This window comes from Protomyctophum bolini, assembly GCF_963924005.1.
Source record: "Protomyctophum bolini genome assembly, chromosome: 5".
Lineage (NCBI taxonomy): Eukaryota > Metazoa > Chordata > Actinopteri > Myctophiformes > Myctophidae > Protomyctophum > Protomyctophum bolini.
This window is the reverse complement of record NC_137866.1, coordinates 24,754,598-24,760,597: the sequence shown is the minus strand read 5'-3', so window position 1 is coordinate 24,760,597 and position 6,000 is coordinate 24,754,598.

Below are 6,000 nucleotides of genomic sequence, written 5' to 3'. Positions count from 1 at the left end.
GCAACACCCACAACACCATCTTACACACTACACCCACACACACTCACACGCCAGTGACGTCACACACTTACCCTTCGTAGGCCTTCGCAGTGGTCCTGGCCTATCTCCTCAAAAACCGTCGTTCGACAAAACTCAGCACCAGCCCACAAAGAATAATCTCGGCATTGGCACTAATAATGCCTCACTTCCACACTCACGCCGCCAATGCATTTCTTTAATACACACATTCTCGGGACAAACACCCAAACACCCACATCCCCGAGCCTTTCCTACACGCAACACGGAATCAATGCTGCCTATGCTGTTGCCAAACACAGGGACACAAACAAGCCCAACACGCCCAGAAAACAACCACGCCACTTACATACATTACAACTCGCTTACAATCACACAGGATTGGGTCTTATATCACCCTGGGATTTTACAATAGCCTATACATTGCATTCCACATTTATTTCTGTCTCATGAAAAGCGTACATCACCTGAAAATTAACAACCATTTATTTTACTTCAATTGACGTTTGCTTTGGACCAATGCAATTACACACACTACAACTCGCTTACAATTCGCTAACCTGGCAACCTGGAGCCAGGCTTCCCTCTCTTCCCAGGCCCGCCCCCACAGAGAAACACATCTCGCGCAGCACAGAATCTGATCTCGCGCAGGACATTGATGAGAGAAAGAAGGAAGAGGACAGATTATACGATCGCTATTTTGCTTCTTCCATCTAAATCTCTTTATTTACAAAATAAATGACTCGACGATTCCCTTAGTTACATCAACATTGTTCTTTGCCATTCATTGGATTGGGCCGAAATATCCCCATTACACCGAGCACTTTGCCTATTTTCGCCAGACAGCCAACTGCCCAGACCCAGTACACATGTATACATACGCCTGCACGCACACGCACGCCTGACGTGCACACACACACACACACACACACACACACACCAACATGCGACTCATTAAATAACTCCATTTCTCCGCACGCGCGCACACAACATTATTCACGTGAAATGCGTCACGCCAATATTGAGATAGCCTACCAATATGTGGGTATAGCCTACAGGGAATTACCGACGGAGTGTATATATACACACACACACACACACAGTCCCGGCTCCCCAAGAAACTGCTGTTTGCCACACAGGGACACAAACAAGCCCAACACGCCCAGAAAAAACCACGCCACTTACATACATTGCAACTCGCTTACAATCACACAGGACTGGGTATTATATCACCCTGGCATTTTACAATAGCCTATACATTGCATTTCACATTTATTTCTGTCTCATGAAAAGCGTACATGACCTGAAAATTAAAAACCTTTTATTTTACTTCAATTGACGTTTGCTTTGGACCAATGCAATTACACACACTACAACTCGCTTAGATTTCGCTAACCTGGCAACACCCTGCCTCTTACGTCACCAGCTCTGTTCTGTCCGTCGAGCTCACACTCTGTCGCATCTTTTTGATGGGCGAGTGGACATTTAATGCAAATAAATTAATTATAGGTCCAGCAAGCAAATCATGATGGTCTGTTTGTGCTCAATAGGTCACAATAACATTCCGAAATTAGGTGTTGTGTTTTGAATGACATTTTCCCCAGTAGTAGTTTCATATCTATCTCAGCTTTTGCCTGATAGCACACATGCTAACGTTAGCAGCATTTGATGACAGGCTGCCACTTGCCGTAGCAACGTACAGTGTGCATGGGAGAGTGGACATTTAATGCAAATAAATTAATTATAGGTCCAGCAAGCAAATCATGATGGTCTGTTTGTGCTCAATAGGTCACAATAACATTCCAAATTTAGGTGTTGCGTTTTGTATGACATTTTCCCCAGTAGTAGTTTCACATCTCTCAGCTTTTGCCTGATAGCACACATGCTAACGTTAGCACCATTTGATGACAGGCAGCCACTTGCCATAGCAACGTACAGTGTGCGCAGACCTAACATTCGTTGCTTACCACAGAAACACACGGCCTTTTAACCACGCGACTTACACACAACAGGTCGGGAGTTATTAAACCGAACGTGGACGCTGTTTCAGTGTTACATTTGCTGCGCATATCGGATTAATTGTAACGGCATGCATGATAAATGTAACAACGCTACAAAACACCATTAAACATATCGTTTTCAGCTTAAAGCAATTATATTTCATTGAAGCAACTCCTTAGCATTGTTTTCATACCATGGATGTGACAAGAAAATGTATCAAACATAAGGGAAATATTAAATAGTATCGGGTGTACCAGTTGGGCCATTTCTTTTTCTTCAATGGGGCAATACATTGATTAAACAAACGTTTGATTGATTGAGTTGTACCATGTTATACAACCCTAAACTAATTTTAGAATACACTACACAATACAATACAAATTTAGAACATATTTTGCACGTTTCATTTTTTTACTCAGAGATCCGTTTAGCTACACATGTAATATTTTCAGGCAACGGACCTACACATGTCAGCTACCATAAACCACTTCAAGTTATTAGGACGAAATAACTGACAGGAGTGACGGTGCTGTGCTGTGAGTAAACTAATAGGGGAGAGCCGCCAAGGATGTAACATTTTGCACATTTAATTTTTTAACTCAGAGATCCGTTTAGCTACACATGTGATATTTTCAGGCAACGGACCTACACATGTCAGCTACCATAAACCACTTCAAGTTATTTTTTTGATAAAACAGGTCGGGAGTTATTAAACCGAACGTGGACGCTGTTTCAGTGTTACATTTGCAATAGATAAACAAGTCCAAAGTAGCTTATAATGATCAGACTTGGCAACACTGTCTCTAGGTTGAACGTTCTACTTTACAAGCTCACACATATGAAATATGTTTTTTTGAATCTTCAAACTGAGACATATTTTATCATAATACTGTTAGCACAGTCATCATACTCCAAGAGCATACAAATGGAACCAAATGGACCCTGATTTTCCCAGAGAGCAAATGGTATCAAATGGGGGTCTGTGGCCTAATGCATTTCAAACTGGGGGTTCTTGGTATTATATTCTCTGCATATCTTATCAACTTGGGGTGAATATTTCACCACAATACTTTACTGAATATTTCACAAGAATATAACACAAGAGTCAAATGTACGGTCAAATGTAATCACAATATAGGCTACAGATGTAAATATTTATGACACAGTAAAATGTCGAAAATTAGTGCTGTCCCCCCCCCCCCCCCCCCCCCCCACACACACACACACACGACAGGCAAGGCTGTTGTTTGCATCGTTAGCAGGCAGCAGCTACCTTGGCACTGCTCTCTGTGACTGTAGTTGTTTCACCATGTTTGCGTATTTATGAGAAATAAAAAACACTTTCTGTTATTATAATAATTTATAACCCATCCGTTACTACATGTGCAGGGCACACTACTGAGTTTAAAAACACAGCTGAAACATGAAGTGGACTCTGTCAACTCCCGCAGTTTCCTTCTTCCCATATTGCGCTGCAATGTAACTAGGATTCGCCGGCCAAAGGCCGGCGAAATTCTAGTAAATGACAATTGACAAGTGTAGAGCAGAGTAGAGCCCTGCACGGGCCTAAAATATAGGCCCTGGCCCGGCCTGGGCCCGTGGAGGTAAGGGCCCGCCCGGCCCTAAGCCCGTTGGTAAAATCCAGAAACGGCCAGAGCGCGGCCCGAAGCCCGGCATAGTTTTATTTAATATTTCAAGCATGCGTAAGCACGCTGCATTATAAAACCCAGAGTAGATGGACAATAATAAGAACACTTACGTTATGTATCTGCAGTTTCTGCAATGTCTGCAAATGTAAACTTTGTTTAGTGTGGTTATAGAGCGCCGCAGTCCCTCCCCCTTTCAGAAAAAGTGGCCCAGGAAATGAAAACCCAATGCAGTCTCCCATCGGCACTTCTTATTTAATTTATTTAAAGACGGTTACGCCGCGGACAAAGCCAACTCGGATCGTGACAAATCATGACAATGAACACAATGTTCATTGTCAATCGGAAAATTAATATAACGGCGCGTGAGCCCGCCCGGCCCACGGCCCATTGGTCAGGGACAGAGACGGCCCGGGCCCCGTCAGGTCCCGACGGGCTTGCAGGTCTCTAGATCAGAGATCCATCTGCATCTAGGAGAAGAAGGGGTAAAAGAAGTGGTTACACAAAAATAAAGTACTCGTATCGGTACTCGGCGAGTACTAAAAATTAAGTACTTGTAGGCCTTCGCATTCGCATACTCTTATCTAAATAAAATGGTATCGGGACAACTCTAGCAATTTATTCATGGTATTATGAGCGTACGTATGTTTGTTTTGTCAGGAAAAAAAAATCTAAATCATGACAATTTTCTGAAAGATTTGAGGCACATTTTAACTTTTTTTTAAAATAGACCTACAAGTTCATAGCGCGCCACTCGGTGGCGTGCGATGAGCTTGTAGATCTGCTATTTTTCAATAGCGAAATTATAACATAACGTTTAAGACACCAAAATGGGTTAAGGCCTCACTCACACCTTTACAACAGACTGATGTATGCTTGTTGTATGAGATGTATAGCTGATGCAAGCTCGCAATGCATTTCCAATGGAAGTGACATGGTTTGACACAACATCTGTGTTGTATGAGGGGGGCAGTCGAAACACAGCCGAAAGCCATACAACATCTTGTTGTCCAAAATGTTGTATCAAACCATGTGACTTCTATTGAAAAAGCATTGGGGCGGCCATGACATTTACATCTTGCATGCATCAATGTTGTATGCTAGATCGAAAGGTGTGAGTGAGGCCTAACTCTTGAGATCGTAAAATGAAACCAAATGGACCCGTATGGGTACATTTGGACCAAATGGACCCATACTTCATTTTACACTCAAGAGTTACATTATTGTTAAAGATCTGCATTACTTCATTTATAAGAAGTCGACACAATTAGATAATGTAGATTTTTTTTTGCCAACAGCATGGAATTGTGGACAAAATACCCAACAACCAAATATTCTTTAGTTTTGGGTCTGAGGCTAAATCTCATCAAATGGTGGTCCGGCTCAGATGCCAAATAAATAATGGGCCTTGAAATGAAAAGGGTTGAATTAAAACCCCTGCTATATTCCTAAATTCCTTCTAAAACAGCAGTTCTCAAACGTGGTTTGTGTCTGGTATTGTATGGTATAGTATTTGGCATCTCTTCCAATTACACAATTACAATAAATTATTTTTCATAAATTAAAATCCCCCTCCTCAAAGACTCCTCCCGGACCCCACGTTTAGACATACCTTGGCCCATTCTGTGTAACTTGATCACAGGCATCAACATGGTAGCGATAAGCGTTGATGGTGCTCCTCAGTCAGTGGACACCTAGCTCTGGTCCATAGCTCTAATGAGTTTCATTTAGAGGCAGAATCGTAGAAGCAGTAGAAGGCTATGGAGTCGGACCAGAGCTAGTGGACACCAAGCTCTGACCAAGTTGTGTTCTTTTGCCTCCAGGAAATACGCCGCGCTGCCGCTGTTTGGTGGAATCATTCAAGTGAACGGCATCACCCAAGCTGTTACTTCAAACACAACACAATAATCACGCACGCACTCATATCACTCACAGACGCTAGAATAAACATAATACATAAACAACATAGCAAGCTTGGCTGCCTACCTCGCTGCTGCAATTAAGTTCTTCAAAGACAGGCAATTCTCTATAATAAACGATTAAAGTTGTACAAGCCACCATGAAAGCACCGTACTTCGGTGCGTGTCACGTGTCACCTAGCTGTGGCTGTGTTACTGTGTTTTTTTTGTGGCTAAAAGCGGCCAGTGTCTTTTTTCAATGGGCACTGATTAGATTGATCAGGTTCACCTAGGGTGCTGCTGATGCCCAGCATGGTGCTGCAGATAGCAGCAGTGGTGGAAAAAGCAAGTAAAAGTAGCAATACTGCAATTTAGAAGTACCACAGGATGGCGGTGTTGGATTCTTTTTTAATGACATATCGTGTCATTTTATTAAACCA